Genomic DNA, 21,529 nt, shown 5'->3' with positions numbered 1-21,529 from the left:
TATATGTGAGTAACCTGTGGTAACACACTGAAGATAAGCTTGTCTGAATACCCTGCACTGAATACAGGGAATTTGGACCCGATGCCGGAAGCAGCTAACGCCCCTCTGCTGAGGGCAGCTGTGTTTGTCAGGGAGATAGGACAAGTGTCAAAACCAGACCATATCTCCAGGATATTCACTACAACCCATGCACCAGCTCCGTGGCCAGGCAATCTGGCTAAGAGCAACCTTGTACCTTAGCCTGGGACTGTCCAAGGTAAGTTGGTGTCATTGTAAATTTCGAGGGCCTGATCTTCCCTGTGTGTTTCTTTGGGGTGGCTCCATCTGCTTGATTTGTCTCTCATCCCAATCCTCCCAGATTTTTTCACCCCGAGCAAAGCTGTGACAGGTTATGTGACAGGAGGGCTGCTGGGGACACTGCTGGTGCTGGGCTCCCTACAAGCACAGCTTATCTGGGCTACCCTTACCTCAGATGAACAGCGTGGAGGGCAGGTGACACCTTCTTCCCTTTCACTGCTTGTAGAGGTCTTTTTTAAGCCTAACTCTCCTCTTGCTAACTTTTGTCTTACATAAATTAATTGCTCCAGTGAAGTTGCCTCCTGATTCATGCTGGTGTGAGTGAACAGAGTACCAGACCTTGAGCCTTTTACCAAAGTATAATGTTACACTATTTCTGGACATCATCATGTGCTGGTTGTGCAACAGATAAGAATAATGCTTAGTAAGTCATTAGTACTTACAGTTCAGTTTGTGCTAAAATAATCAGCTACATCCCATTTAGTTTCTAAAGCCTCCTCATTATTGCTGCAAACATCAGACTCATGACCTGCTTTCCACTCTGTGAGAGAGGCATAAGTGAATTTAATGCCATCTCTGCATTACAAAAAGTCTGCTGCTGCTCCCTTGAAATCAGGTGGTGTCTTATCATTGACTTCAGTGAAGGTAGAATCAGGTCCAAATTTCAAACACCTAATTTTCCAGCAGAAGTGCAGCAGTCTAAGCCTGCTGTACTTCTTTGGCAAATAATGAATGGGACCTCATTATCTCTGTTGGGACGTGACTTTACAGACGATTACATGCTGAAAGTATGCCACCGATAGACTGGTTCTGTCCTGAACTGTGAAACTTGTTCAGAGAATCAGAGACTGCTAACTTTCAAGACACTTCATTCATTCTCATATCATGAATGGTTTTGTCAATGAATGGGACTACTGACCTTGATGATCTGGTATCAGTATTTCCTGCTAGGTACAAGCACACAGTGATGCTGTGACTACTGAGCATTATTCCTGCATTCTTTTCAGATGAAAAGTTATCCACAGTAGCATTTACCAGAATTTCTCTCCCTGTAAGATATTATTGTGACCCTGTTCATTTACAAAAGATTTAGCCTTATTGCATATTAGAGATGACATACAAATAGCACAGGAATAGAAATTATTTGACTATAATGGATCTTTTTGCTCCTGCCTAGTATTTTCTGAACTCTACTTTTTAGACATATTATGTGGCTAAAATCAGTAGTCCATGTGTGGTTCTTGAGATTATCTATGATGGGTGCTGCACTGAAGGTTTGTTGAGAGTATGTAAGAGACTTGATTTATGGATTTATCCTTACTAAAACTTTTCTGAGTCAGATAAATACTGTTATTGCTGTTGTGCAGATGGGTAAATTGAAGGACTGAAAGCTTAAGTAGCACGCACAAGATCACCCAGCAAGTCTAGAGAAAATAGGCTGGAACCACAACATTTCATTCTATTTTCATGTTCTGTAAGCGTTAGATCATCTTTCTCCCAGGATTAGCTGCTATTCTGGCATGAAGTCAGGACCATTATGATAGAGCTATTTTTCATACAATGGGATGAGACTGCCATCACTTTAATTACAAGCATGTGTTCAGTCTTTTATGGCACTGTGATATTATGTAAGGTGATGTGTAAAAATAATGAATTTTAAATTAGGAGTTTACATTACAAACCCTTTGGGGTAGGGAAATTTTTCTTCCTCTCTGTCCATACACTTATTAACTTGGAGTCCTAGTTAATGACTGGACCTTGAAACTGGTACGCCAATGTAAGACTAAAAGTAATTATCATATTATTTTTATTCAATATGGAAATTATTTTAAATAAATGAGGAGTAAATCCCACCTTTAGACATTTGCAGAAAAGACTCAAGTGCTTACAGCTAGCTGAACACACTTTTGATAGAATTTACAGCTGATGGGACATGAACTCTTAAACTTGAGTTCAAGGAGTAGGAGCATCCAAAACATATACCCCACAACATATGCTCTTAAACTTTGTAAATTTAACCCAACACTGGCAGGACAATGTGATGATTTCAGAAACGAATAAACGATGGTACATTTATAGCTTCTTTTCAAGGAAAAGAAAGGTAGCCAATCCTTATGACTAATAACTATTATTTAAAGTACAATCTGAGACGCTCCTTGTAAAATTTCAGCCAGGGTCTTGGCATGACTTAGTGCCCAAGAAAAGGATATCTATATTGGGAATCAGCTGCTCTTACACAATCTTTGTGATGATTTGGAACAACTTAAAACCAAGGAGCTGATGATATAATACATTCTTTGGATTTGGAAATGTTCCCCTTATTCCTGCTTTGAATTAAGAGAATATATTGGTGGCTTAGTTACATGTCTCTTGGTCAAAATTGTATGTCTGTCTTTATCATGCGATTGAAGCCAGATCTGTCTCTTACTGTAAAAGAAAATAACATACAGGTGTGAAGAACTCTCATCTACTCTAAGTGTGAGGTCATTTCTATACTGCAGTGGATTTCAACCTGAGGTTTGCAGACCACCAAAGACCTGAAGAGTGTCTGCTGGTGGTCTGTTGAGGAGTTGGCTGGTCAGAGAGGATTGACTTTGTTGTTTGGTTTTGTTTTTTTTTCCTGCTACAATTTAATGGTGTTACAAGTAGCTAAAAATGCATTAAATATTTCTCAGCTAGCACTTTTAAATGTTAACAGTTGTAGTTGCCTCAGGGCTGTTATTCAGCCACCAAAACCAGGAGGTAGGGGTGAGTCTCAATGACAAAATTTATGAAGATGCTATCTGTATTTGAAAACTCTTCAGGAATCTGTATCCTATGTCATGCTTTAAAACTTGCTGGTAAATGCAAACACCTGACTTCACTAAATGACTGAGGTGTATCTCAGTCACTTAGTTAAGATACACCTCAGCCACTTAGTGAAGTCAGTAATATTGTGAGAATGCAGACAGGGCTCTAATGAATTGTAAGGGCTTTTTCTGATGTGATACTGTCACTATACAAGTTATTCAGAACACTTGCTGCTGGTAACATGCCCTAAAATAGCTAATGATTAGCATACTGAAGAGGACAAGTAAAACTATCTGTTTCTCTAACCTTGAATAACCAAATAATGAAATCAAGATATGATCTATTATTTCACCACTTAATAGAATACCCAGTATATTTTTCACCTGAAAAGCTTATAAAGTATACAAGAAAACAAGTGCTAGTTATAGTAGTATAACACATGCTCTTTGATTAATAATTGTAAACACAGGCTACATTTTGGTCCTTTGAAACTCCATTCAGTGTGTGCCTTAGGTGGCAGAGAAATAACTCAAAGTAAAGTTTAGCCACCCATATGTGTGACATTTCTAGAGCTGGTGTTCAGAAAAGACTGCTGTTGAAGGCACTATTTTCCCACTAAATCTAGAAGGCAGAAAACTGTTTCACTTGCATTTTCTTGCTGGCCACAACAGGGAGAAGCATGGGTTATCAAAATATCACAGATTTCATAATGCTACTTATACAGAGTTTATGATGGCAATTGACTGTCTATTACAACTGGGACTAGTAAAAGAATTTGTCACTGGAATTCTTGAGGCAAGAATAATCTTTGGCCTTATTTAGACTGGTGCAATACAAAATTACCAAGGAAAATAAAATTCAGTTAAACCCTGAGCAAAAAAAATAGGCACAACTCAAGGAGTCCACTCTAGGTGACCTGCCTAAAAGAAGAAATTTATTTCAACAGCTATAGTAGATCAATCAGGAATTACTGAAACAATTAAATCCATTACTTGGGAATCAATAGAAAAGAAACTGTATCCATTTACTCAATCCAGCAATTTAAATTTCTCAGAGTGCCATGAATAAACTGTGAAATATATCTTTAAAATAAAGTTCTTAATTAGAACTGGCAGTTCTGAACCTGCTGTTGGCAGGAGCCAAACTACTGAAAAAGAGCTTGATGCAATAGATTGTAAAGTGTGTCTGCTTGCTGCTCTAGCATTTAAGAATTAAAACAAGCAAACTAACTAACTAACTAACAAAAAACTATCAACCTTTAAAACTGAAAACTGTATTTCAACATCAACATTAGAGATTTTTTTTCTCTGTGGTTAAAGCAGTTCAGAATTTTCAATTGGCATTTTTTACAATAGGTTGCAACTACAGCTGGTTTCCTGAAGGACGAAACATGTTTCACAGGAACATGTACACACACAATCTAAGTACTATGCTGCAGTCCACTGCTGGACTGCTGGATAATCCTTCATTGTTTGTGATCTGATTCGAGTACTTAACCAAGCGCATGTTGTATTAAACTTTGCTTAAATTACATTATCTTTATTGAGACTTAAGCATGTGCTTAAAGTTGAATATCTGCAAAGTTACCCATTTATTTTCAAATATGCCTCACTGCATGTTCCTGAGAACAAGAAGTGTGTTTGTGATTTTAAAATTCCCATCCTAGGCTGAGTAAAATAGGTGCATTTCCCCCATTTGTGGACATTCACGGGGAAAAATAAAAGCTTATGTTAAAGGCCAAAAGGTTAAGTGAATAAAAGAGCAAAGTGTCTCATGCCACCTGTCTCTGCTCATTCTTCCAAGAAGCATGAGTCCTTCTCTGCCCCTGTTCTGCCTGTGGTTTAGGGGCCTTGGTGGCTTCTGCATTCCTCTCCTTCTTTCATGTTGCTCTGACTGTTCTGTCACTTAGCAGAATCCATTTTTTCTATAGTCCAAGCCCAGTAACCCTTGTTGCTGACCTCACCAACCATGTGCTCAGTGTGAGCATGACTCATGGTAGCGATGAGAAATCCTTGCTCTCTCTAATGTGGCCTTCTCAAGGAAGGGGGGTGGAGAGAGGATAGGGGAGATTCTGATATTTCCAAACTTGCTTGCTGGAAGTATTGTGTCAGTTACGATAATTTGGTGTAGCACATAAATCCTTAGGCTGACTTGTGATTCCCAGCACACCCCTTGTAATCTAATTGGGGAATTGCATTTCTGTCAGTCACATACTCTGGTGGAAATGCAAGAATGTGAGAAACAATAGGAGAAGGCTAGTACTGAATCAAAACAGATAAAGCCAAATTGCTTGTTGGACTGAAAGATAGGCAAAAGCAGATGAGAATCAAATTGGTCAGAAACCCACTGCTGCCGCTGATGGCTGTGTGGCTGTGTGAACAGTACACCCAGTCTGTGAGCAAGGGGAACAGGCAGGCACATCAGCAAAAACATGACTAATCTTTATGAAAGAAGAAAGGCGAAGGCATCAAAATAATACAGTACGCTGCAGCCTGCTGATGGATTTCATAGTGAGGAGAGCACTCTGCAGATAGAGCTGGAGATAAAAAATAGCTGGTGCAAAATAAGCCCATGAATCGGTTGGGTATGAAGTGAGTGGCGCATGGCCTGTGTGGGAGGGAGAGAGCCTGCTTGCAGGCTGCCGGCTGTGGACAACACTGAATCAGTTCAAGATGGCTACCCAGGGGGAGTACATGGTGGGCCTCTATTTCCTCTGGAGACTTTTATTTGTTCTCCCTTTACTTGGTGATTCTCTCTAATCTGAAGAACAAGATGTCCTTAACAAAAACAGATGTTTTGCTCCCTTGCATATGGGGAAAAAAAAAATAAAAATCCTCCAAAATAGAATAAATCCAAAGAATGCTGAAACCAAGGATGGGTTTCCACAAAGTCAGGAGAACAAACACTGACACTCTGACCTGGCTCCTCATTTCCCACCAACATGCCACGGATGCTGTTGATGCAAAGGTCCACAGTAAGACCTGGGTCTAAGAGCGGGTGCCTCTGTAAAGCATAAACACCACACTAGCTGGCTACAGCTTTCCTCATCCACAGTCTCCCACTGCGAGATCCTGGTCAATGGCAGTTTTTGTCATTGGCTTCAGCATAACTAGGAATTGGTCCCAGTACTTAATTTAAAGCACAGCACACAAACCCCCAAAATCATAACATCCCTGCTACATTTATAGAGCTGCATAAGCCACTGATTAACAAATGGATGAGATACTGAACTTTGCTTTACCATCTGTCTTTAATTACATAAAATAACTTGAAGCAATTAACAAGAAAGAAAGAAACACTATGACACAAATAAATAAATCCTATTGATAGAAACAGATGAGGGAATAGTTAGGATCTTTGAATATATGTATGAAATCACTATAGCAGTACAATACACACCCAACATTATTACAAGTATTATCTAACAGATTTACACTGACATTACAACTATTTTTGAAAAATAACAGTTACCTGTGGAGATGCAGAGAAACAAAAGGAAAGCTCTGTGTGTGTAACTAGAAAATAAAATGTGTGGTCCATCCAACAGCTGTGATGTCTAAGTATTGCCTTTCGTGGATAAGAGAATCTAATATCAACAGAAAAATATACAAAACATGAGGTTTCATAACTGTAGACCTGAAACTAGTGTCATAAATCTGCATGCTAATAAGTGTTTAGGCACCAGTGGGGATTAGGGGCTCTTTAACACTTTGCAGGATTTAGGTTCTTAGTCTATTTTTTCAGCATTCAAATACACTTGTTTGCCTCCTCTGTTTAGGCACTTAGAAAAAATGAGTGCTGTACAATAGATATTGAGTGACTGCTGAGTGGATTAAGAACTGACTAACTGATAGATGTCAAAAAGTATCTGTCAGCTCTGAATGAAAGCTCTGGAGTCAGTTTGCAGAAATGGATGTTACGCCTGGCAGGCTGCAGAATTGTCCTTAATGGCTGAGAGACAAGTACATCCCTAGTAAAACAATGCTTAGTAAATTAAGGAGGAAATTGAAATTGGTGGAATGATAAATAAATTATGAAGATGGAGCAGCCCAAATTTGGTGAGCAAGACCTCTGCAGACAAGATGAATTTTAAGTTGTGCAGTAACAGTGGCTCTACTGATGCACTAGAAATTGTATCCCAAGGGTGTTGCTTGAAAAGGCTTTGGTATCATTATGGGGAAGCAACTGGACACAGGGTTCTGATGGTGTGAAAGAGGATTAATGTTGTCTTTGAATGAATTAGCAGGGACAGACGAGTTGAGTGTAATGCTGCCTATGTGGCAGTGGTGTGTTAACAGTGTTTTGAGTGCTAGAAATCTTAAAAAGGGTGAGATAAAAGGCAAAAGAACCACTTGCAGATTGGAAAATATGCTTTGTTTCCTTTATCAAAATGACTGGATTACAGTGTATAGTTACCTTCACACCAAGAAAAAAGTGTCTTGCATCAGATGAGCATATTACAAGAATCAGTGGGTGGAAGTATAAGACAAGCAAATTAGGCAAGCAATGAGACTCAGATTTGTAGCAATAACTGTGATGAACTGCTGAAACAAACTGCCCAAGAAAGTGATAGTGTACATATCAAAACTGGATCCCTTTCTGGAAAATATCTGTCAGCCAAACAGAAATCATTGGGGTTAGTATATGGGCAATAGGGCAATGCTATAGTCTGTGACACAGAAGAGATTAGACAGGGTGTGTTAACGGTCCTTTCTGGCCTCAAAAGTCATAAATCAAGGAAAATTTCTTAAACATTTTAGGCCAAACTCTTCTTCACCCACTAATCCTGAGGAAAGACAGAGGCAAATATTACCAGGAGGAGCAAGTGGTGTAGTCTTGGATACTGTCCTGGGTTCAGCAGCAGCAGTCATTTTTCTCCTTCTTAGTAGCTGGTGCAGTGCTGTGTTTTTGACTTTAAGCCTGGGAACAGCGCTGATAACACCGATGATTTTAGTTGCTGCTAGTAATGTTTACTCTGACCAAGGACTTTCTGAGTCTCATGCTCTGTCAGGGAGGAGGGGAAGCAGAGAGGAAGAAGAGACAAGACACCTGACCCAAACTAGCCAAAGGGGTATTCCATACCACAGCATGTCATGCCCACTATATAAACTGGGGGCAGTTACCTGGAAGGGCTGGATCACTGCTCAGTTGGGCTGGGTATTGGTCGGTGGGTGGTGAGCGGTTGTATTCTCTTCCCTTGTTATTTCCCTTGTCATTATTATTATTGGTGGCAGCAGTAGTGGTTTGTGTTATACCTTAGTTACCAGACTGCTCTTATCCCAAGCTGTGGGAATTACATTCTTTTGATTCTCCTCCCCATCCCTCTGGGAACTGGGGGGGGAAGAAGGGGGAAGGAGTGGGAGAGCGGCTGTGTGGTTCTGAGTAACTGGCTGTGCTTAAACCACAACAGTTCTTTTTGGCACCCAATGTGGGGCATGCAGGGTTGAGATAATGACAGTTCTGACCAGAGTGTGTCTAAACATATTTTTGATAAGCATTCATTGTTTTGGATTAATAGTCACTCGTCACAATGCTGATTTATTGGCTCTCAAAGTTGTTGCTCTTGATCTCAGAGCTTCAGCATGTTGTACCTTACTTACAGATGGTACTTGCTGTGTTAGTGTTTATCGGCTGGGGGCCTTGGGCTAAGGTTCTCGTTTCACTGTACTTTATGGTAATGGCTTGTAATACAATAGGCTCGTTGATCATGAAACTGATCTGGCTTGTGTTCCTAGTGTGGTCGCCACCTCTATACTTTGGGAGGTATATAATAGAAGTGTATAGCAATTACACATCTTTTTCCCCTCCTTGGGTGGTCAGCCTATGAGGGAGACATTCCTACATGCCCTAGTGACAAGTACAGCAGCTACTCAATCTCTGATTGCAACAGATAACACAGCTACTCCAACTCCAAGCACAGCAGCTACACCAACCCCAGTGACAAGTACAGCAGCATCATTTGAGAATTCTGAAGGTTTTGAATGGCCTTTGGGTACCCTTGAGACCTGCCTGCTGATTGTGATGGGGATCACCATGTTGGCATGCATTCAGAGTGTGCTTTATGCACGACCATTTTGTCTGATCTCGAAAGTTAAGCAGAGTCGTGTTTGGGTCTTGTCTAGGATTAGATGATGATATAGGAGAACCAGGAGATTTTTCCCGAGGCTGGACAGTCATGAGTGGCAGGGTGTGTGGGACATTATGGGCAAGTATCTAGTCCACTGGGCCCCTCCAGTGCTTTGGAATCATCGGAGATTAAGGCATCTGTATGGAGTCCCCAGTGACAAGTTGCAGAAACTGCTGGAGGGGAGGGTGAATTATTTTGAGCCTGATGGGCCCATGACACTTCAGGCCATCAGGGCAGAGATGCAACATAGAGATGGACTCATGATCTAGGGGTGGACTTAGCAATGGACGCTATTGCCCAGGTTATTCACGAGTGTGAAATGTGCTGCAATTAAGCAAGCCAAGTGGTTAAAGCCTCTTTGGCATGAGAATGATGGTTGAAGTACAAATATGGGGAGGCCTGGAAGATTGACTACATCACACTCTCTCTCCTGCTCTGAAAAACTGTTACAAGAGATGGAGCCTGACATCATGGACCAGATGAACTCAGAGGCTTTACAGAGATTGGTCCATGCACTAAGGAATAATCTCTCTCTCTTTGTGTGTGTGTGTGTGTGTGTGTGGGTATATATATGTATATATATGAGACAAGAGTGATGGTATATTGAAAAATGTAGGATCTGATCATGATATGAATGGTATGGAATAAGGGGTGGATACTGTCCTTGGTTCAGCAGTAGCAGTCATTTTTCTCCTTAGTAGCTGGTGCAGTGCTGTGTTTTGACTTTAAGCCTGGGAACAGCACTGATAACACCGATGTTTTTAGTTGCTGCTCAGTAATGTTTACTCTGACCAAGGACTTTCTGAGCCTCATGCTCTTCCAGGGAGGAGAAGAAGCCAGGAGAAAGCAGAGATAGAACACCTGACCCAAACAAGCCAAAGGGGTATTCCATACCACAGCACGTCATGCCCACTATATAAACTGGGGGCAATTACCCGGAAGGGTTAGATCACTGCTCAGTTGGGCTGGGTATTGGTCGGTGGGTGGTGAGCGGTTGTATTCTCTTCCCTTGTTATTTCCCTTGTCATTATTATTACTGGTGGCAGCAGTAGTGGTTTGTGTTATACCTTAGTTACCAGACTGCTCTTATCCTAAGCTGTGGGAATTACATTCTTTTGATTCTCCTCTCCATCCCTCTGGGAGCTGGGGAGGAAGAAGGGGGAGGGAGTGGGAGAGTAGCTGCGTGGTTCTGAGTTACTGGCTGGGCTTAAACCACAACAGATATGTTAAAGCATGTTAAACATTTCCTTCATGTTAATATGAACATTATATATTCTGTATATTATAGATTTGGGGACCAAATCTACGGTCAGCATGCTCCAAGCAAGGCATGTACAGCAAGTGAGTGGAGAGATAAACAGACTGGGTGGGAATGCAGGAGAGTGGATATAGGGAGCACTGAATATGTAATTTGCTACTCTTTCAGGTATTCATGCTGAGAGAAAGAACTTGTTTTGGCAGGGAACACTGCCGTGTAGACCGAGATGGGAGAAAGAATGCAAACAAAGCGCAATGATCAACTGCAGTGTTCTTGTAGCTTGTAGGAATGTCCTGTGGGTCATGGCAGGGAACTTTGACAGACATCATTCTATTTAATACCTCTATGCTCATCTCAAAGTAGAGCTAAACAGCATAGTGAAATGTGCTGATGATACTAAAATAGCAAGGAATGCAAACAGGAGACAGCAGAGAAATACTATGAAAGGACAGGCAGATACTAGAAAGCTGTGTACAAATTCCCCCAAACAACTCACACACACAGACACAGAAAAGAAGATATATTTGAATGTGTATGCCCTGGCCACCAATAGTGCTGATAGACCTTCAAGGTATAGCGTACAACAGAAAGATGGGAGTGAGAGATGATTTTGTGTAGTGGTGAAGGCTACGCACATACCGATGTCTGTTACAGGGGTGTTAGAGTTCGTGTATAAAGCTCTGTGCCATTACATTCAAATCTGTGTCGAATATTGCCAGCCACTGACTGACTGGAAGGAGTTGGAAAAAATCCCACAAAGATTCAAAGGCTGGAAAAATCACTTTGGGGGAAAGACTGAGGCTCAAACCCAGTATCTCATTAAGCATAAACTTAAAGTGCATGAGCTGTGCTGCTGATTTACAACTCCCTTTACAGCCCTGCTGGGTGGCTTTAACAAAGGAACTACATATCAGCTTAAAGGGTGCACATGTTTAAGCACTTTGTTGGATTGGAGCAGAAGGGGCTTGGTTAGACCTCTGAGGAAATGTGACAAAAGTCTTTGAGCCCTTGGCCACTGAAAGGTTCATATTAGCTGCATCAAAATCAGCAGGCAGTCATATTTCCATAAGGCTTGATTGCTGCATTCTTATGCGCAGAACAGAGGTCTGCAAAGGCTTAAACTAGGCAGCATCATATAACTAAAAGGGAGGAAGGCAGTGGAATTAAGCCTTTTGGGTGTATTTTTTTCAAGGTGAAAATTGGAAGACAGTCAGATGGTCTTTTAAGGGGAGTTCATATTGCTGGGGCTTTGGGATGGATAGGTTTGAATAAAGCACTGGAGAATGCCTAAAGCACAGCTTTATGTCTTTACATTGGAAGGCTGGGAGTCCTTCCCTATTCCAAGAATTCCTGATTATACGGAGTTGCCACAAAAACTCCAAAATTCAAGGTGGGAGGCATAGCTCCTTTCTGAGCTCTGAAATCATCTCTGCGACTGTTCATAAAAGAGTTCTTGTGAGCCTGAATTCCTGATGCTGATTTTCAAACCAAGAAAAATTAATCTTTAAAGAATAGGGCTGTGAAATGCTGAACTGGGATCACAGATACGGTGGGAATATCTCTTCTGTGTAACCATTTATTGTGCTTATAACTGAGAATTATCTGAAGTAGAGAGCAGTTCATTCTCTAAGAATGGCATTTTGGGTGAGTTAGTACTTTATTATTTTTGAAAGTCAAGGGAAGGTGAATACCCAGCTCCTTAGACTTTTTTAATCATTGCAACAGACTGAGATTGTTGCTCTTTTTTTTTAATTTTTTTTATTTTTATTTTGGTCAGGAATAGTAGAAAACTCTCTCTGGAAAAAAATCAACACTTCAGTGTTTCACTTAAATAATGATTCTAGACTTATAATGCAGTAAGTATCACATGATTTTATAATTAGTATTAGTAAATTAGTGTGTAAAAAGAATATGTATTATTTAATTTTATCTTTCAGAAATTTAATAGTGAAAACAGAAGTGTTGACTTTGGCAGGGATTTAGTCTTGGAGAGTTAGTGGGCACTCTTCTGGTCTTGACTGGTCAATACTCATGAGAATTTAATAAAACCCCTGTATAGATTATAAAAAAAACAACAAGGACCAGGGGATGATGATTAGGATAGAGCTTCCCTTTACAAATCTTGATTGAACAAATACTTGAAAGCTATGTTTGTCACCACAGGATGGAAGTCAAGATATGGAGTTAAATTATTGACATAAGTGAATATATACAGATCCTTCTTTTTCTTCTTTCTCATTGACCTTTATAGTTCAGTTTTATACTGCACTGTTTCATTCACTCCCTAGTGCTTTTCCTTTCCTGATAAGATGCATCTATAAGCTAGTTCAAGATTGCAACCCATTGCTCTCCTCATACAGTTACTTAGTTTTAACATTCAGCATTTAGTCCCCTTCGGATGCTGAGTAGCTGCAGCACTTGTTCAAATTTTTATGTGTAGTACAGTACAAAAGCTACCAAAAGAGGGCAATATATGAGCCAACAATAAGAAATGTATCCTGACAAGTTTACAGCTGTGCATTTGTGACACCCTCCCCCCTTTCTTTTTGATAGAACAAGAAATGTTAGCAGAGCTGGTCAGGAAACAGAATCTCCATTCTATGGGAAACATCAATATTTGGGAAAAAAGTGAAGGTGCTGAAGTTTCATGGATTAAAAATTCAGAAAAATACATTTGACATAATGGAAGTGTTCCATAAGTGTCAAATCATTCTCACAGCAGAAAGCCAAAAGTCATAGTGACAATAAAATACCTAATTTAGTAGGCAAAATACTAAATACATGAATGTTATAAAGTTCAAAACAAAATTAAATGAAACAATGAACAACTTCAATGTTTTTACTTTATGGAAAACAATACTCTAAATATTATTGAATGTAAATATTGTTTTAATTTTTCTCCACTTAAAATGTTGTCAAGATATGTATACTAGCAAAAGAGCAAGCCTATTAAGACCAGGTTGCATTTCCTGAAAGAATATGTTTCCTCTGTACATTGTTTAATTACATTTTCTCTTGGTGAAATGCCTGAGAGAATTTCAAAATACTCTTAATCATCCTGCAAAAGACTAAGGTAAATTAACCACACCCCAGGACTGTCCCTGAAGGTGTGTTTGTGAAGCTAGACAAGGTGCTGTCTCATAAACCGTGTGAACTCAAGCACTAGTATACCCTGGACAACACCAAATGTGCACCCACTGGCAAACAGTTTATTATAAACAAAAGTTTTCTCAAAGTATTCAATATTACCCCAAGGAGTTAGTCTTGTACACATGCCAGCATGGCAATGGATACAGTAAGCAAATATAATCTACCTCTCTTAGGGTGAATATTTGGTTACAAACCTTTGGAGAGCTCTTTAATTCTTTGTACGCTTCCATGGTGAGAATCAGAGGAAAGGCAGTGGAGATGTAAAGAATGGAGGGTGATTTTTTTCTTATCAGCGGTCCAGATAGGCTACCTGCCAGTCAAATTAAAAACCTCACTGGAGGAAATGAATGAATGCCTGTAGGTGTAGAAATATGCTGTTTGTACAGCTGCACCAAGTTCTGCTAATGGGAAATGAGAATCAGCCACGTCTTTGTGGAGATGTGCAAAATTCTGTGGCCATATCCAGGAGGTTGACTATGGAATTTAGGGTCCTCAGACTTTTTTGCCTTTTTTTTTTAAATTTTATTTTATTTGTCTCATGTCTTTTTTTCGAGACTAACTTCTGCTTTCTGCTTGGTTCTATTATGGCTTAAAATGCTGGAATATCTGGAAAGAGAGGTGGGAAGATCTGCTATCTATCTGTAGAGCAATGAAACATTTGGGAAGTTTGGAAGTACTCACCTATCTCGAAGACAGAATGTTCTACTTGTAGGAGCAATACCATATCTTCTCTCATTTATCCATGTCCTGCTTTTGCATCTGTATTTCTGTGGATTCCAAAAACAGGAAAGGTTTATTCTTCCTAGCCAGGAACAAGTAGATATTTCTGTCTGGAGAGTTTCTCCATTGCCTGATCTATCATACGATCAACAGCTTCACACAGTTCACCAGATGAAGGGCTACAGAATCACAGGGTATCAAAGATGTTAAGTATAGGTATGACAGTTATGCATACTATCTGTATGGCTTTATAGAGTGTATCAACTCTAATTACAATGTTTTCAGAGAGCTTCTGTATTCTGGATATGCAAGAAGATATTTATACTCATCTCCTTGGCCTTCATTTCTTGTACTGACCATCTATTTTTGATTAATGTCATGATACTCCCTCTCAGGCAACAATGTTACCTTTTGGAGACAAAAGAGGAACAGTTATGGAATTAATTTTAATGGCACTGGGAGGTGTTGTTCATTACCCGGTTGTGTTTATTTGTAGGAAAAAGGTAAATTGCCTTGCCTACATGTGTCTGACTGCCATTTTATATTGCCACATCAAATAGCAGTCTAGAGACTGGTGTTTATTCCAGAAACAATTGGCCCTTGCACACAGACACACTGATTCTCACAAGTGATTCTATGTATGCCCTTGCTTCTCAACTTCTGCCAAATTCAAGCCTAAATTCTAGGAAGCAACAATAAAACAGTAACAGGAGTCATGTCAGACTTGAAAGCAATCACTTTAGCTCTGTGAACACAAACTGTACTTCTTTTTCTTCTTTAGAAATGATTTTTTAAACATGGCTTGGCTTCTCTGAGCTAGCATAGCTTTACCCTGTGAGTCAGGTTATGAAAAGGGATCTGTTACCCCCTTCACAGACACGGTATGTGAGCCTAGTTACATCACATTTCAAGGCAGATGGATCTCCAAAGGGAACTGCATCATCCAATCATGTGCTTTCTGCTTGTTGCTATTGATTCTTGTGGTTTGTCTGTTTCTGATTTTATTTCTCTGTGTAGTTTAAGGGCAAGTCTGTGGTTTGCCCCATGTGCCCAAGTGAGGGAGAAAGGGTGCAGAAGACTGCCTGAAAATAAATAAATCAGAAACAGATAGACTAATTACAAGGACAAATGCCAAGGGATGGAGAACACACAGCATCCTCATGATCAGATACGCCTAGCCTGTTGAAGGAGAGATGGATGTCTCACTATGTGACATAATTCTGTACCACATCAGAGAGGAGTGCCAGAACATCCTCTTCCTTGCCTGGTTGAGCAAACCCTTCTTGTGTGGTTTGCCCACATTGCGTGTCCCAGCATGGAGAGGAACAGCTTCCCTGAGGTAGGGGTGGGGAGGAGCAAGGCTGGGAAATTAGAGGTTGTTCCTGCCTCTCCAGTGCCTGTCCCAACAGCCAGCAGGGCTAAACTGGAATGAGAAGGGATGTAATCTACTCCTGGTTGTTTTACACTCAAAGAACATCACTTCCTTCCGTGGAATGAGGCTAGTCATGGATGCCACCGTGACTCAGGGTCTCCTGGAGTAGCACAGCTCTGTGCCATGACCTAGGGGGTGAATTAGGAAGGCTTTTGATGTCATTCTCTAAGCACTGCACCAAAGGAGACAAAGACTTCTTAATGTAATGTCAGCCTATCTCTTAAACATAGCCATGAAACTAAGTCCGACTTGCCAGCAGCTGGTAAGGCAGTAGTTTCCCTACACCGCTCTGGCACTTAGCATAAGAAATGTCATCATGTGGGTGGATTAGGCAGAACCTGTCAAAGTTGTGTGCATGTTCTTTGGTTGTGCTTCCTACCCTGGCCTAATAATGCCAAGGAGATGGGGAGTGGCATGTGTCACACTTTCTGGCATGTGTCATGTAACCCAGTGAAGCAGAGCCACAAGACTTTTCTGCTTTAGTAGGTTGCAGGCAGAAGTGACATGCTGTAGCAGCTAGAAGTCTTAATTCTGTATGTATTCACACTGCTAGTGCCTTCATCATGTTTTCTGCTTCCCCAGGTCTCTCTGACAGAGCCAGATGTACGTTTTGAGGAAAGGGTAAGGAAATGTATCCAGACAGATAGGGAAGCAAGGGTAGACAGAGACGTTTACATAACATGTCACCTACAGTCCCCAGAAAGCTTTAAAAGTTCAATGGCATGATCTCCCTAAGAACCACTGAATTTGGCACAGATGTCCAGGGGGAAATTTTCAGTGGCCGTTTTGCAGTGTGCAGAAATGTTCCATAGCAGTTCAGCAGAGGTTACAAAGAATACCTGTACCTGATAAGAAGAGACATAAGATTTTAAAGCAAGACAACTGCAGACTGATGAAATTTAGGGAATAGTCACTGTCACTCCCTAAACTGGTGTGAGGGGAGTTGATATTAGTATTGGGGTTAGAGAATTTCCCAAGGTCCAGCACAATATCAAGGTAAATCATCCTCAGGGGAAAAGGAAAGAGCAGTGTATTCAGTCTCACAGCAAAGCCTGGTTTTGCACAGCTCCCTGCTTAAATTCTGCGCTGAGGAGATGCACTGTAATCCCTGGGCTGAGGCAATATGCCAGGTGAGTTCATCACAAATCACCACCAGAGTAACAGAAGATGGTACAATCATGTCTGCCCAGTATGACTGGAATGCCATCTCCTGTCACTGCCAGTACGTTGCAGGCTGTATCTGGTTGTCCAGAAAAGACCTATTGGCTACCACAAAACAGACAGGTCCTAGGTCTGAAGTGACATAGCAGAGACAGCACTGAACTCACCAGCAAGAGTTACTGTACTGTTTTCCTTGTAGCTTATAATACTACTAATAAATAAATAAAAAAAAAGATAATAATAATAATAATAAAAATGATAGGACCAGCTTCTTCTGCAAGGACCTACAGGTGAATGACAGCTGCTACCTTGATGTAGCATCTGTAGCACCTCAGGTCAAGAACTGCCATCCCCAGGTGCCATGCTCTGATTCTGCGTGAAACTGAACAGCAGTAATTGCATAAGTACATATACTGAGTGGTAAAAATACAGCTTGCTGGGCATAAAAGCAGCCTTTGTGGACAAGGGAACTGCACAGTAGCCTCATGGGATGGGGATGCCTCCTCCCTTCACTTGCTGGTTTTGATCCAGAGCATGGGATTGTAGTAAGGGGGTAACATAAACTGGCCAGTAGCTATACCTCCTAGAAATACAAATCATCACTCCTGATGTGGGTGCTGCCCCTGTGTCAGACGTAGCTGGTTAGCTAGTCAGCTGATGTTGTGTATGTGGGGCTGAGGAGCGGGACTGGAGCTTGAGTGACTGCACTGGGATGCTCTGAAATTCCAATTCTGCCGCGAAGGAGGAAGAGGCAAAGGATAAAGCTGAGATGGGAGATGACTCTGCCACTTAATTTGTGCTTAACATTTGTGTGAAGTTGAGACAACCTGCATCAACATGGTGCCTGACATGGAACTTGTATTGTCCCATGATCACCATGACCCTGCTCAGATAGCCAGATAATGTCACATCTCCAATTGCATAACAACACGACACTGTCTTGATCCCTTGCCTGCAATCATTATTGAGCTGACTGTTTGTGCACTGAAGAGGGAATTCAAATATTGTTGATCAGTGGAAATGTTAGCTACGTGTCCTTTGTTGGGAGTAAAGCAACCTGATTCCTCCTACATCCACATATTGAAAATAGAAAATACTTGGAGAGAAAAAAATGTATGTCAGCAGGGATAAAGGCAGAGCTTTCATCTGCGTATGAGTACTTGATGTGCAGGGTACACAACAGTGTTTAGGTAGGTACCAGTGTTTTGTAATTCAAGGATCACATAACTTTAAACAAACAACAACAACAAAAAATCCACTGCTGCCATGCTATTTTTCATTTACAGACAAATAAAAATTAAGCTAACCCCTCCATGTTCCTTTATTACTTTTATTCTCCCTCACCTTGTTTGCCTGCTTTCTTGTATGGCAATGCATATGTTGTTTGGTTGCTTGTTTGGTTTTATTTGAAATAATTTTGCATGTAATTTTCTGAACTCTTACAAAGCAGAGGAACTAGTAAATGTGTATATTTATGCACCTTTGTCCATGTACAAAGATTGATGCATAGCTAATAAAATGCATAGCTCTGCAATCCTTTTACGCTTAAGATTCCCAAGCAGAAGTTGTGAGTATTCATATAAAATAGAACTGATCCAAAATGTACATATTTAGCTTAGATAATAGCAGCCCCCAGATATGTGCCTCTTTCTGTACTTGGAAATCTGTCAGTTGAACAAAGAGCAGGATATAGTGTGAATCAAGCTGTCCTAAAAGCTTTATGTGATAGACACACTTTATGGAGTTAGTTCCATTTCTCTCACATTTCAAAAGCAGACTCAGCCTCTAATTATCATGAGGACAGACTTCACAAAATCATTTTTTGTAGTCAAGGATTGAAATGTGTTTTAAAAGAATATATGTCAAAAAGAAAACAGTTTGTCCCAAGGCTTATGGTTCAGCTGTTCAAAGGTTCTTCCTTTTTCTTCCATCTGAAAAATTATTCCTGAAAAGCCATTCTCCTTTTTTTTTTTCTGCTATTTTTCAGGGAGGAAAAAAAAAAAAAGAGCTGTAAAGCTCATGCTGTTCTGAACTCCTTCTCTGCCCTTTCCCCAATGAGTTCACCAAACAAAATTCCAACAGAAACAAATGTTATTATGAGATTAGTAGAATGAATGCCAGAGTTCAGATACTAAACTTTTTTTAAAAAAACAGTGGGCTTAATGACGTGAAGGAAGTTGTAGTTTAAACATCAAGGTCAATTATTTCGTTAAATATTATTTAAAAGTTACTTGTCTTGAAACAAAACCAGAACTATCCATTTCCCAAAAATGCAAACAGATTATTCTGCTCCTGTTTGTCAGCTTCACTAGATAACTTCTATTTGATCTTCAAATAAAAGCAGTTTCTGTTTCAGATTTACACAACAGGCTGTCTCTAAAAAGAAAAAGATCTTGAGGCTGGACTGCTGTTTACTTTCCCTGCTAATCCTGTGAGAAGATTTGCATAAGAAAAGCAGAGATTTGAGTCTAGATTTTTCACTCTACATCGAAAGCATGAAGATAAGCCAGTCCTCATCCATCTATTCAGAAAGAAAACAACTGCTTTTTAAAATCAGGTGAGCAGGAAATCTTTCAGTAAGTTCAGCAAGGTTCATGTAAAAGTAACAGGGACTAATTCTCAAAACTAACTGGAGCTTAGTTAAATAATTATAATAGTCAAACACTGAGAGTCTAAAACTCAAAACCTCCAGTTCCAGGTTTGTTTCCTCATACTGTGTACTTAGCTTTAAAACAACATCCAGAACTGGTATTTCCTGGATCTTGCAAAGCAGCCCCTTGTATTTGTAGGTAGCCTTCTCACAGTTTCTAACAGCATCGATCTCATTTGGGACCTCAGTGAGCAGAGCAGTGCTGGGAGGTGATGTGAGCTCTGGCTCTCTTTGCTGAGAGAGTGCCTCCAGCTCCAAGTGTGACCCCAGGAGCAAACCAGTTAACTCTGCTGTAGAGTGGCAATATGGACTTGTACCTACAAGACTGCTATGAAGCAGAAAAGTTTAATGTGTGCAACGTACCTGGAGATTCTTTTCGTGTATAGAAAGGCAAATTATTATTTTATAGGAAGAGGATCGGAAAGGATGTTTTGGATCATGGGGTCAAGTCCCTTGCTGTGGGTGGTAACCACATCTCAGAAGCTGGTTCACAAACCAGTCAAATTCCATCTTCCAGCTGCTTTGATTCCTTTCTGCCTGCAGAAGGCCTTTCCGTGTCCTCACCACTCTGGTGGGGTGAAGGTGCTTTTCTATTTCCAGCTTGAATCCCCTTCTGGACAGTTTGTACCAATTCTTTCTGTAATAACTATTTTATTTGGGAGGAGGGGAGGGAAGCTGTCTCATAATTTTAAGATTAATCTGAGTTTTCCTCTGAGCCCCAGACACCTGGTGGAAGGACGCCAGCAATGCTGTAGTCTGGTTCGATGTACCAATAAAAATAAAATTAAATTAAAAAAAAAAAAAAGTAAGAAAAGCGCCATTCTTAGAAAGCCTCCAGCGTTCCAGCTAGAGCACAAACAGCTGCTTATTTGGGACTCTCCTCTGGTAAATCAACAACACCAGGCGAAGGGGCCGCAGTTCTCGTGGTCTCATACAAACCCAGACCCCCGCGGGGGGGAGAGAGACAGACATGGGTGGAGGGGGCGGGGAAGAAAGGAAGTGGGAGAGGGAGCCATCCTCAAACCTCGGCTGAGACCTCGCCCGAGGGGTTCGACGCTCAGCTGGGGCGAACCAGAGAGAAGACACCACCTTCCGCGACGCCGGTCGCTGCTCGGCTGGCTGTGTCCCGCGCTCCCAGCCCCGTCGAGGGGACTCTGCCCCCTCCCTGCCCCCCCTCGGGGGATCTCTGTCCCCTCCCTGCCCCCCTCGGGGGTCTCTGCCCATTCCCTGCCCGCCCCGGAGGGGTCTCAGCCCCCTGCCCTGGGCTTCCGCTGCCAGGCTGCAGCAGGGCTCAGCGGGAGGGCAGATCTCCGTTTTGTCCCTTGGCTTGGGTTTCCCCCTGTCCAGAGAACAGGCGCCTTTGCTGGAACTGCGCTCCCCAGGGCTGGGGGTCATTTTTCGTTTGTTTGGTTTTGACCTTGTTCTCCGCTGTCTCCCGCGGGCCTTCCTGTTCCCGCACCGGCGGCCCCGAGGGCGGGCGGGCAGCGGGCTGCCGCCTGTCCCCGGCCGAGCACCGGGCACGAAGAAGCCCCGTACCCTGCGGGGTTGAAATACTGGCGAGATGGAGAGATTCTGGGGCACTTCACCCTCTCCGGGCTGGGGTTCAGAGGCAGTCGGTCCGTGTCCCTCGGTGGCTTGTGCCCCCAACTTTCCCACGGGTGAAGGCGGTGTGTGTCCCCCGCGCAAACGCGGCGCGGCAGCATCTCTCTGCCTCCCCGAGGGGCACGGGCTGCAGCGGAGGGGCGCGGGCTGGAGCCCGTGGGCCACCGGGAAATGCCACCTCCAGCCTTGGACAGAAGAGCTTCCAGTCCGCGGGTACACTCGGCTTGACGAGGGAGCAAACAGCCCTCCCACACCCAACCTCCCAAAGAGCTCTCCCTCCCTCCAACCCTCAAGTCCAGTCAGGATGAAGCAACAACCACCAAACGCCCTCGAAAAGCCCCG

At 41.8% G+C, this 21,529-nt stretch overlaps 1 long non-coding RNA gene across 3 annotated transcripts in view; it reads right to left on the bottom strand.

Annotated features, from left to right (window-relative positions):
• LOC133274609 (uncharacterized) overlaps positions 1–14,399 on the bottom strand; it is a 52,233-nt gene extending 37,834 nt beyond the window's left edge. For all 3 annotated transcript variants that reach the window (XR_009745196.1, XR_009745197.1, XR_009745195.1), the window contains exon 1: positions 14,304–14,399. This is a non-coding gene — a long non-coding RNA (uncharacterized LOC133274609). The remainder of the gene's footprint in view (positions 1–14,303) is intronic.
• Between the last annotated feature and the right edge of the window lie 7,130 nt (positions 14,400–21,529).

Source organism: Pezoporus flaviventris, unplaced genomic scaffold (genome assembly GCF_033815535.1).
Source record: "Pezoporus flaviventris isolate CSIRO_AGI_PZ_B2104156 unplaced genomic scaffold, CSIRO_AGI_Pfla_v1 ptg000036l, whole genome shotgun sequence".
Taxonomy (NCBI): Eukaryota; Metazoa; Chordata; class Aves; order Psittaciformes; family Psittacidae; genus Pezoporus; species Pezoporus flaviventris.
The sequence above is the reverse complement of the archived record's forward strand: the minus strand, read 5'-3'. Positions and strand labels throughout refer to the sequence as shown.